The 12,460-nt window shown below is 36.5% G+C and overlaps 1 protein-coding gene across 1 annotated transcript in view; it reads left to right on the top strand.

The window, feature by feature from the left end:
- LOC145672920 (uncharacterized) overlaps positions 1-12,460 on the top strand; it is a 636,249-nt gene that overhangs the window by 65,115 nt on the left and 558,674 nt on the right. The window lies entirely within an intron of this gene.

Genomic DNA, 12,460 nt, shown 5'->3' with positions numbered 1-12,460 from the left:
TTTGGTTTCAATAGAAGACCAAGAGCTGAGCTAGAAATCTGTTTTCGGGTCTCTGAATCCTTACGTTAAAAGGAAAAATTATCTCGGTACCTATTTTCATTTCTGCTATATGGAGACTAACCCTTTTAGGATTTTTACTTTTTCAGGTAAATTTTAGACTTTCACTCAAATAGCTACTGCTTCCTTACTATTTATCGTAGGATCATGGTTTGTACCCTTTTTCTTTTAGGACAGAGCATACTTTCCAACGGTACCAGTCACTTGTCCGTATTATACAATGGAAACGGGAAAATCGGGTAAAACCGGGACATTTTTCGAAAAAAAATTCGAAATATTTGCGCACCTCTAGCCCAAACCTTGGTTCACATAGGGACCTGAACTTTTTTGAAAGAATATCCTGCTACGTACATAATATATGTACAAAATTTTAATCCTGTATCTTGAAAACTAAGGTCTGGAGAAATTTTTGAATGTCTTAAAGTGATCCATTTTTTCTTAAGGTAGGTGAAGCTAAATACGCCGTGTTAAGGATGTTTGATTTTTCATGGCCATAATTTTCATGAAATGCGAAGAACAAGAGATGTGCATTGCAGAGCAGCCTTTTCCGCATGTAAAAAAATGTGGCAATGATGCGACTCACTTCTATTTTGTACTCAAGGTAAAAGGAAAAAGTGTTACAAAGTGGCGTATTTACCAACACGTGCAGGTAATTAGGATACTACTAGAAACCTGTAATAAATCTTCCAACTGCTTACATCGTCTGTATTATACGAACTCAAATATTACTACTCAACATGGCTGAAGCAAAAAATAGAATAACCAAAGTGCAAAATGAAGGTAAAAAGACAAATTGTAAAAATGATAAACTCCAAATTTGAAATGAAGTTCCCAACTGAAAAGTTTTAGTCTATAAGAAGATAAACAAACAGTGTCAGTGTACTGTGACTTAAAAAAAAACAACACCGATATTACATGGAACATGTGGGACAAATGGAAACATTTTTGTCTTTTGCAGTCACTTCTGCACAAGCCCTGACGTATTTCGCTGTACCATGCTTGGTACCTTGATTTGTTAGCCACGGAATCACAATTACTGAAATTACAAAACAAAGTGTTTCTAGATGGACACGAAATAAGGCGTACATTGCTGTAAACAATCGGTAATATTCTGATTTAGCACGGTACTAAAAACGGATTCTTATCTCTATTTAAATAATAACGTACTTGCAAAGAAACTTTCCCGAAGAAAAGAACACTGGGCGGCGTGGCGGTCTCAGCGCTGTCTCCCGGAGTATTAGTCAAATAGCACTTAATCAAGACCGTGGCACATATTGGAGGCGCATTTTAGCCAATTTCGTCGGAAACGTCCCAGCACTGAACACGGCGTATTTAGCTGCACTGGTTACCTTATAAATACTCGTATATAAAAATATTTCAAAAATATTCTGTGTCATTACTATTTGACCTAGAGTCATGGTTCAAACGCCATTTTCTTCAGTATAACAAGCCTTTTCAGTGGAAAAATTGGGAAAACCGAAAACGAGCTATTTCCAACGGTATCACTTGCATGTCAGTAATATACACCTGAACTGAAAAATTCGGGAAAACCTGATTTTTTTAAAAAAAATATTGCCAAAATATTTTGCCCCTCTGACCCGGGTCTGAGTTCACGTAGGGATTTGAACTTTTTTTAAAAAACAATAAAGGTTATTCTGTACACAATACATGTGGAAAATTTCAATCTTGTATCTTGAAAACAAACCGCGGAAAAAAAATGTTGAAAGTGTGAATATATATATATATATATATATATATATATATATATATATATATATATATATATATATATATATATATATATATATATATATATATATCGGGTGTTACAAAATAAGTGTTACAACTCTTGAGAAGTAACTCCTGCCACTGACACCAGAAAAACAGTTCTCTTCGACTTTCGGCTATCGGACATAGTTTCAGATCTACAAGGTACCGAAAGCGTGGGAAAATGCCTTTCGGACGCCAATAGTTCCGAAACTTCCAACATAAAGAGGGCGGGTAAAAAAATCACTGAAGAAGTCATAGCTGCTCTATTGAATTTTGCATGTATCACAATCCTACCATGCGCGCGCAAGGGATTCCCCAAAGGGACGTAGGGAGTCCCGGATAATCTGCCAAATGAAACTTGGTCTAATTTGATATGAATTGATAGGCTTTCTGCCAGGTAACAATAATTCATTTATATTAAGTCGATATCTGGAACAAATACAAAATGGCAGATACTTTCATGCCCGTTGTGTGTGGTTGTATAATCGCCAGGTACGGATGCTGGCCAACAGTGACGTTCTGAGTATTAATTGTAGCGAATTTGTACTCAAATGCTCTAGAAAGACATCTGGAGTGTCGGTAGAGCATAACAAATGAAGCAGGGTGATTCACATGTGTGGAAACACTAGAAATGCCCAGAAATGCACTCATAGTCAGTAAACGTGAGTTCAAAGCGTCGGAAATGTAAGGATTAGCATCAAGAACATGAAAGCCATTGCCAATTTACCAATAATATTCCTTCAAACCGATGCAATGTGATGTGCACGGTTGCATACGAATAAGGATGTAACAACTGGGGCCAAGTTGAAATTGTGCAATTTTACTCACAAAGAAACTGGGTAAACTAAATGAATGTCACTAGTGGGATCGCATGATCGATATTGAAATGTTGCCAATGTGTGTGTTGATATCAAATTGTAGCTAATGGACAAGTGTCAACATGTCGCACTACTGCTGGGACACCGTCTCACGTTCGAAAACTAGGAAAATAACGTTGTACATTCTGTTATTACATCTGGTACACCTTTTGGTAGAACGTAACTAGAACACGATTGTATCAATGTCCCTCTTTGTTTGGGACATTGTCCCACAGTCGACACATATGAAAAGAAATCTCTTAATGCATGGTTCAAATTCTGATAGAGCGTGAAAATAACGAACTTGTATCATGTCCCATGTCTTCTGAGACATATTACGTACTCGAAATATAAAAAAATACCTCCAGAAATTCGTATTTTACACACAGTGCACATGCCAAGACAAAGACGAAAATGAACCGATTTGGCACATTTAACACTACAGCTGGAACACCATACATATGGAAAATAAAACGACATGAAAAATAGGAAGAAACGTCTAAAAGCTCTGATTGTTTACAACTGTGCTGTATGAGTAACAAAATGAAACACGCAAGCATATCGGGAGGCTGTACAAGAACGCTTGCCAAACAAAGTGGGTACTCCTCAAAGAAATGAATACAGAGAAAGTGAGGCTCCTTCAAACCTCAGGGCCAGAGCGCTCGCTTTTGCTCGCGTGGTCGCAGTTTCCAATCCTACTGGGAGCTTACGGCCTCAGATTCAAGACCCGAGTAGTTATTTTCCTATTTTTCGCACATGTGGGACATGTTGACATTTGTTCATTAGCTACATTTTGATATCAACACACACATTGGCCACATTTCAATATCAATCATGCGATCCCACTAGTGACATTCATTTAGTTTACCCAGTTTCTTAGTGAGTCCAATTGCACAATTTCAACTTGGCCTCAGTTGTTGCATCCTCATTCGTATGCAACCGTGCACATCATATTGCATCGGTTTGAAGGAATATTATTGGTAAATTGGCAATGGCTTTCATGTTCTTGATGCTAATCCTTACATTTCCGACGCTTTGAACTCACGTTTACTGACTATGAGTGCATTTCTGGGCATTTCTCGTTAAGTGTTTCCACACATGTGAATCACCCTGCTTCATTTGTTATGCTCTACCGACACTCCAGATGTCTTTCTAGAGCATTTGAGTACAAATTCGCTACAATTAATACTCAGAACGTCACTGTTGGCCAGCATCCGTACCTGGCGATTATGCAACCACACAGAACGGGCATGATGGTGTCCGCCATTTTGTATTTGTTCCAGATATCGACTTAAGACAAACGAATTATTGTTACCTGTCAGAAAGCCTATCAATTCATATCAATTTAGACCAACATTTGGCAGTTTATCCGGGACTCCCTACGTTCCTTTTGGAGTCCCTTGCGCGTGCACGGTAGGATTGTGAAACATGCAAAATTCAATAGAGCAGGTGTGACTTCTTCAGAGAATTTTTTACCCGCCCTCTTTATGTTGGATATTTTCCGAACTATTGGCGTCCGAAAGTCATTTTCCCACGCTTTCGGCACCTTGTAGATCTGAAACTATGTCCGATAGCAGAAAGTCGAAGAGAACTTTTTTTCTGGTCTCAGTGGCCGGAGTCACCTCCCAAGAGTTGTAACACTTATTTTGCAACACCCGATATATATATATAAATTTGTTGCATCTTTACTATATATATATATATATATATATATATATATATATATATATATATATATATATATATATATATATATAATAAAAATTTATTGCATCTTTACTATTTGGCCTAGAGTCATGGTTTAAGTGTCATTTTCTTCAGTATAACAAGCCTTTTCCAACGGAAAAATTGGGAAAACCGGAAATTTTTCTGAATAAATCACTCCCTCCGAAAATTTGCGACCCTCCTGACCGGCCCTGGTTTTGCATAGGAATGTTTAAAAAAAACAGAAATACTTAAAGGTACACACAATGCGTATGCAAAGTTTCAATCTGATGTCTTAAAAACTAAAGGCGTGAAAACTTTTGAAATTTGCCTTAAGATAAAAGTAGAAAATCACGCCCTTTCGCTCCCAATTGGCGCCTCCAAGTTGACCATCCGGTTCCAAAACGCATCTGGGGTGTTCTTTGGTCCATCTTTGACTTGACAAATCATAATTTAAAAAACGGCTTAAATACCTGTTATGGAACCTAAATAAGCGGTCAAAGACCCAAAAATCCTAAAACGGTTAATATTGAAACCGGAAGTTTTAGTAAATTTCTATCACTTCCGGTTCTGAATAGAAGAATAATGGTGGAACGAATCATATTCTTGGGACGCTGATATATATAACATTTCTCGCTATGTATTACCGTTTACGGTTTGAACAAAATGAACTGAGTAGATGTATCCCGTTCTCGGTGTACTATATCTCGCTACCTTTTGACGTTTCTGCTTTGATACTATCGATAGATAAACGAACATAGCTACTCTTTGTAGACACAGCATAGATATTTTGGAAGCCTAAAACTTTAAAAATAGAAATTGGCGAAACAACTGTATTACCAAGCAGCGGTTAGGATTTGCTAGAATAAGCCGACTGAACGTAGTGTAGGTCTAGTTCGATATTTCAGACACACCAACAGTCCCTTTAGGTAATTCCAATTGAGGTCTGCACTCATACGGAAAATCAGAGCTTAGACAGCTGTGTGCATCCCTCCCTTTGCGTTCGTTTCCTCAAGTCAAGTTCAGACCTCTCTGTGTTCTTCTTACTTTAAGAAGGGGAAAGGAAGACAGAGAGAAGAGTTTACTCAAGCAGAAGATAAATAAAGCAAAATACAACAGAGCAAGGAGAGAAAAGAGGGGAAGTAGAGAAAGCAGACATAGAAGGGAGATAGAACAAATATTATCTCAAGAAAGTTCTGAGAAAAAAAAGACCGGGTTTTTAGCGTCAGAGAAACACTTAAGTTCACCTATGACTTTGACACTATTAAATGTTATCCAACTACTTGTCCATAACATAAAATCTTTAGTAGGTACAGGACAGAATAAGATGTTTTTTTGCCGCCGTAGACGGAAGCTTTGGGTGGTTGGATCTCTTCCGGACGCAAAATAACTCTCCCTTCCTCTTCCTCTAACTCGCCTCCCCCCTTGAGAGATGAGAAGAGACAGGATAACATCAACAACACAAACTGTTAGCTAGAGATTATTGAAAATCTTAAGACAGCTTTTCACCTAATGTTAATCCCTTCCTCTGTGTATTATCTTGAAAGTACCAACCGACCAAAACAAATACACCCCAGCAATGGAGTTAACACTTTACTAAGTAGAGTTTATGCTAATTTCCCTTGACAACATTTGCGGTTTTACTGGATCAGAGAAGACTTTATTAAAGTTGTTGTAATTACATTTGTATTTACCACGTTTATCAGTGGATTTCCAACAGGAAATGAAGGGGATTTTAAATATCTCATTCTTCTCTTGTGGACGGAAATGTGTAAAGTTCTTCAAACCAAATAGATCTATTCAGTGCAATCGTAATGTAAAATTAGTTTTTGTATTAAAAACCTAAGTTCGGTATTGACCACTCCGAAAAGAAGTGATTTTTGGAAAATCGTTCTTCTGTCCGTTTGCTTGTCCCGATATATTATGTTCACATGACTAGAACCCATGCAAGATTCACATGGCCACATGACCGGAATCCCATCACAGTGAAATTAAAATACCGCTAATTTTACAGTAATTATTTGATATCTTCAAGTACATAAAAGGTAATCGAAATGTGAAAAAAAAGCTCACTAGACAATATTGTTTTACATGAGATACCGTTATCACGATTCACTTATCTGCTTTCGATTTCCAGCCATTTAGAAAATCGGCATTTGTTTTCAGGTATATAAATGGCTGCAAACGGAAGGCTACTAGGTGACTCGTGATAACGGTACCTCAGGCAAAATAATATTGTTTAGCAAGCTCTTGTTTCACATTTCGAATATCTTTAATGTACTTGAAGATATCACATAATTACTGTAAAATTAGCGGTATTTTAAGTTCACAGTTATTAGACCACCTAATATTTTAGTATACAAGATTCTTAATGAGAAATTTTCCAAATTTTCCCCGCACCTGCCAAAATAAGGGTAGTTAACTGAAGGGTGAAAATTAAAATTTCCTATTTTCCCCAAAACGGTTCTAACAATTTTGATTATATGTTAAAAATCAATACTTCAAGAACTCCATAATATGCTAATCGCCAACACTCTCGACTTTGGTGCGAGCGGTCCTGGGTTTGATTGCCGCTGGGCTTCTTCAGACCAGCAATATTGAGTAAAGTTTTACCTGAGTTTTCCCTCATTCACACCAAGCAAATGCCGGGGTGGTGCCTAACATATAGTTCTAGGCCGCTTCCTTCCCTATTCGTTTGTTCCTCTCCAATTTCCCGAGCAGTGTGATAGCTGAGGGACATAATCCCTCATATGTGTGACGAGCTAACATGCCATAGATGCCGAAAGTCCAGAAATCTAATTCCTAACCCTAATCCTAGTGACGGGCTAACATTGTCATATATGCCGAAAGCCCAGAAATCTAATTCCTAATCCTAATCCTAGTGACGGGCTGACATAGCCATAGATGCTGAAAGCCTAGAAATCTAATTTCTAATCCTAATCCTAGTGACGAGCTAACATGGCATACATGCCGAAAGTTCAGAAATCTAATTCCTAATCCTAATCCTAGTGAGGGATTGACATAGACATAGATGCTGAAAACCTAGAAATCTAATTCCTAATCCTAATCCTAGTGACGAGCTAACATGCCATAGATCCCGAAAGTTCAGAAATCTAATTCCTAATTCTAATCCTAGTGACGGGCTAAAATGGCCATAGACGCCGAAGGTTCAGAAATATAATTCCTAATTCTAATCCTAGTGACGGGCTGACATAGCCACAGATGCTGAAAGCCTAAAAATCTAGTTCCTAACCCTAATCCTAATGACGAGCTAACATGGCCAAAGATGGCGAAAGCCCAGAAATCTAATTCCTAATCCAAATACATAGTATAGTGAAAAAGCATACATAGCATAGTATTATTAATATTTTCTTTTGGAAGAACTTGGTAAAGATATTCTACTCTTGTGGCCATTAAGTCATTTCCGGAGTATTTTCTCAAAGAACAACAAAAGGTTTAGTATTTAATTAACTGAACTACCATACAATACGGCATGAGCCATTTCTTGAAAAATTCTACAAGGAATTTTATTCTTAGGGGTAAGTTTTCTTTGAGGGATGCTTTCCTCTCTTTTCGAGTGCAGTTATTATAATTTTGTTCATTTATGTCATAAACAAATAATTCGGCAACACATAACTGAAACATATGATGTTTGAACTTAAGAAATGGAAACGATAAAGTTTATTACGATGGTGTTCACCTTCATTGTATAGACTGTCTATCACTTTCGTTTCTAAAACATAGTAAAGTGCAAAAAATATTTCACTGATATACAGTTTTTGATTAGTGAATTTCCTTTATCCTTATTTTGATAAGTTAATATATTCGTCCTTATTTTTGAATAAAGAAAGAAGTCAAGGTTCTATCGAATGAAAACTGGGTAGGACAGAGTTTCCCCAAAAAGTGGAATTTTTAAGTAACTAAACTACAATTCTTTGGATTCAAACCAAGGTAAATTTCGTATAATTAATTAACGTGGACCTACTGTTTAATGTGGAATCCGTATGTGAAGCATATTCTATACCTTAACGTGGAATCCATGTATGAGGCGTCCACCTGCATCATTATCATAGGTATACTACCATTATTGGCAAGTCACTTGCCGCAACTGAGCTTCCATGCTTCACGGTCTGCAGCTAACCTCTTTGTCTTCATGTATGATTTTTCTGTTTTGATGTTGTCCATCAACTGTAGTCTCCTTCACCGTCTCCCTCTTTTTTCTACTACCATATCCTCTAGCACGTCCCTCATGATACATTTCCTTTTTAGCCAATGTCTCAACCAGTTTCTTTTCTTCTTCTCAATAATATTTTAAACTGTTCTTTTGTTCCACACCATTTCTAAAGCCCTGTCATTCGTTTTCTTCTCGACCCAGCTAATTCTCTCCATTCTTTTCCACACTCAGATTTGAAAAGCTTCCGGTCATTTTTCGTAGTTCTTACGTAAACTCTATGTTTCTGGCCCATACAGCTCAATATTCCGCGAAGCATTTTATGAGTCTTTTACAGCTTAACCTCATTCCTATATGAGACTTGGGCCTGGAGCTCATCGTAGAATCCGTATATGAGACGTGGACCTACAGATTAACGTGGGATCCTGGAATCACGGTGGCTCAGTAGCAGAACCCTGGTTCGATCCCCGTCCAAGTAAGTTTGTGGTGAACAACATCGTGTCCGTGGATTTTCTCGGGATACTCCCGTTTCCTCGCACATTCTCATTCCACCAAATCTTCCATCATCATTCACTTGCGTTTAAACATTCATCTCTCTTAGCCTCAAGAGCATAATCGTGGGACGTTAAACTAAAGATTCCATTTTACTTCATTTTGTTCAACGTGAGATCCAAACCATGTGAAGTTCCATCGGATGTCACCGAGCCGAAAACGCTTGTGCTTTTGCGGGGAAGCGTGATAATTAATTATGAGTACTATTAGTCCGAATTAATAAGCTCTGCCAGAGAGTATCGGACATATTCCTAAATAATATAAATCTATTTAAGGTAAATAAATTAATTTCTTTTTGCTTATAATTAACACATTAGTACCTCTTGCCAAACAGGCACAGTACCGGGCGTTCTTGGATTCACTATATTAATTTGTTTTATACCTCTCTTCTTTGGACCTTTAATTGTGTAATTTCCAAGAAATTTCCTGAAGGACGAAAGTAGAGTGTAGATGAAAAGGAGTTGTTTGTTTTTATTTTTCTTTCTAACTTTCTCCCCTAAGTCGAAACTTTTTTTTTATCATTATTAGTTAACTAAGTTGATATTTGCCTATCTACCCTTTAACAAAGAAACAAAATCAAAAGAGAGAGAGAGAGAGAGAGAGAGAGAGAGAGAGAAGAATGGAAGGAGGTTATAAGAAGGAAGCAAGAAATCAGGAAGAAGCCAAACTTTGCATAATTATTTTCAAACGTCTCTCTTTTCCCACAATTCTAGCGTATTCTTTCACCCTCTAGAAAGTGGCGCCATCTCATATACAAGATATATTGCTAAACGCCATACAAAAATATATTAGAATTGGAACAATGAGAGAAATATTTTACTCATACTGACAAAATTTTGTGTTTCAACTAATTTCTTGCTATCAGAAATTTGAAATTTATCATTGCAAAAGCGTGGTCCGGACAATTTTTGAATACGTACCAGCTCTTCGTTCGAGGGCGCTGTCATCAAAAGGTCTTCACAGCAAAATTAACCTACCGGAAATTTTAGTGTTTTTCTGCAATATCTTCAAAACAAATCAAAATAATCGAAAAGCGAACATGTGGTGCATTAGACAATATGATTTTGCATATTATATCTTTACCACAACTCATCTATCTGCTTTTGGTGTACCGCTATTTGCAGACCTCCCCCGAAAAAAGAAATGATAATTCTATCGACAGTTACAAGACGAAAGTTGATAGATGAGTGGTGATAGCGGTATCACATGCAAGAGAATATTATTTAGTGCACTACGTCTTTGCTTTACGAATACTTTTTATTTGTTTTGAAGATATTACCAAAAAAAAAACTCTAAAATTAACGGTAGTTTAATTTCGCTGTGGGGAAGACCCTTAACTAAACCGACTATGACAATTTCATGAAATGTTGTGCGTTGCGTTTCACAGTTATACGTGTCATGATCTTTTTCGATTATTCCTTAATTTGAAGTAGAATTTTGTTAATATTGTTTTAATTCAAACCTTCTTATTATGTCTCTTCTATCTATTTAATAGATTGTCATGTGATACTTTTTATTTAGTACATTGTCATTTGTGCTACTATCTATTTAGTAGGTTGTAATTTGTGCTACTATCTATTTAGTAGGTTGTAATTTGTGCTACTATCTATTTAGTAGATTGTCATTTGTGCTACTATCTATTTAGTAGATTGTAAGTTGTGCTACTATCTATTCAGTAGATTATCATTTGTGTTACTATCTAATTAGTAGGTTGTCATTTGTGCTACTATCTATTTAATAAATTCTCATTTGAGCTACTATCTATTATAACTTTCTTTCTCAGTTCGCGGTGGCAAGTGTTGCAACGTTCACCTCTGGTGCGTAGGGCCCATGATTCGATCCCAGCATACGCTAAGTGAGCTTTATGATGGACAAATACCGTGTGTGTTGGGATTTTCTCGGGGTTCTCCCTTTCCTCCCACTTTCTTCATTGCATTATTTCATTCATTTTCATCATCATAATCTCCTTTAGCCTGCACGACATAATCGTAAGACGTAAAATTGAAACACCTTCTCATTCTTTTTCTGCCCGCTTTCTCCATATAATTGGATCTAAAATTTATAACTTATTTTATCTATTCGTGTAATCAAATTACGTTTTCAATTAACACTTAGTTCCAAATTATAGCCTCTAGTTTATTGACTTTAGTAAAATTACTTTTCTGGATACTAGTTTTAAGAAAAAACTAGAGTTTTTGATTTAACTTAATATTACGTTTAATTTCCTCCAAATGATTCTTTCTTTTGACACAAAAAATCAAGAATTATTTGATTGATCTCCATCAGTTTTGTCCAGGATGTAGAGGGTTATAATTTAGGAATCGAATTCGTTTGGGAACGTGATATTCGAATCAGAAGCTGTAGAAATCAACCAGTTTCGGTTAACCCTACAATAACCAATCTACACTCCCAACATAAACAACCAAGGTGAGTCCATTGGATTCACACTGTTGATTACATATTATCAGACCTTACATTGTGTTGCAAAGTGTAATTTCGTATGGTATTTTTAAATGTTCCTTACAGAACATGTAAGTACATAACAACCACGCAATAATACCGATAACATATGTACAAAAAGACATCTATTGAGCAAAAAATAATTTCCAGTCGAATAAAAATTATACGCGATGAGTTCATTGGACTCACGTTGGTCATTTAGAGCTTAATCAATATAGAGCCGAACTGGAAATCGAACCTGTCATCCCGTACACAAGATGAGTGAGCTCTAGCAACCAGACCAGCGGGGAGAACTAGATATTGGTTGCAAGATAATATATAAATTCTAATTCTTATAACTTTAAAAATGGAAATTTCTAGATACGACTGATTCTAAGGTCATAGAACCTGGGTTCGATCCCCGGCGGGAGCTCATGTGGTTCGGATACCACGTTAGTCAGTAGATCCACGTCTCATAGAGCTTCGCTGCTGAACGTTAAACTCAAAATCAACTCAACTCTAAGGTTATTATTTTACTTATGCTACAAAATGTTCTCACGTACACAAGTGTTTGGCATTAAAAAATTTCATAATATTTCAGTTTGATTATTCTATTAAATTTATAGATCTAATTTTTTCAAAGTTGGCAACACTGTCTCTTCCGTTTCTTATTTTTCGAAAGTTGATAGAAAAGAGAGAGAAGAAGAAGAAGAGAAGAAATTGTAACACAATTGCTTCGAAGAATAGGGGAAAAACAATATAAGGGTAAAAAATGATAATAAGAGACATAATATGAAGGTATTGAAAAATAAAACAAGGCGAAGATAAACACAAATAGAAAGAAGAAGAGGAGCAAGGGAAATGTAAATTAGCATCAGAGAACAAGAGAGAAGAAGAGAGAAGTAAAAAT

Source organism: Thermobia domestica, chromosome 16, assembly GCF_964235325.1.
Source record: "Thermobia domestica chromosome 16, izTheDome1.hap1.1, whole genome shotgun sequence".
NCBI lineage: Eukaryota > Metazoa > Arthropoda > Insecta > Zygentoma > Lepismatidae > Thermobia > Thermobia domestica.
This window is presented reverse-complemented; position numbering and strand designations above follow the sequence as displayed.